Source organism: Silene latifolia, chromosome 2 (assembly GCF_048544455.1).
Source record: "Silene latifolia isolate original U9 population chromosome 2, ASM4854445v1, whole genome shotgun sequence".
In the NCBI taxonomy this organism is placed as follows: Eukaryota; Viridiplantae; Streptophyta; class Magnoliopsida; order Caryophyllales; family Caryophyllaceae; genus Silene; species Silene latifolia.
In genome coordinates, this window is record NC_133527.1 from 89,326,520 (window position 1) to 89,327,015 (window position 496).

Genomic DNA, 496 nt, shown 5'->3' on the forward strand with positions numbered 1-496 from the left:
ATGCTAAGAGCTCAAATTACGGGTTTCAAGCAAAGGGATGAAGAATCTTTGTATGAGGCTTGGGAGCGGTTCAAAGGTATTTGTCGCTCATGTCCTCACCATGGACTTAGCGAATGGTTTTTAGTGCAACAATTTTGGAATTGTTTATATGAAGATTCAAGGAACATTCTCAATATGGGATCAAATGGAATGTTCACCGAGGTTGATGACAATCAAACATGGAACAAGATTGAGGAAATGGCGGTCCATAATTCACAATATAGTAGACCTCGCAAGGCTACTAGAGGAGGAAAGCATGAAGTGGACTCCGTTACTCAATTGGGTGCTCAACTTAGTGCTCACATTGACACAATCAACTTGAAGTTTGAACAAGCTATGGCTAGACTTGAGGAAAACTCAAAATCATCAAAGCATCATGTCAATGCCATGACGGCATCCTCATCAATCCCAAGTGGGATATGTGAGAATTGTGGAACTTTGGGTCATGACCCAAGTG

The 496-nt window shown here is 41.5% G+C and overlaps 1 non-coding gene across 1 annotated transcript; it reads right to left on the reverse strand.

The window, feature by feature from the left end:
* Positions 1-107, reverse strand: LOC141644564 (small nucleolar RNA R71). The gene has a single exon (XR_012544177.1). It is a non-coding gene; the product is annotated as a small nucleolar RNA R71 (small nucleolar RNA).
* Between the last annotated feature and the right edge of the window lie 389 nt (positions 108-496).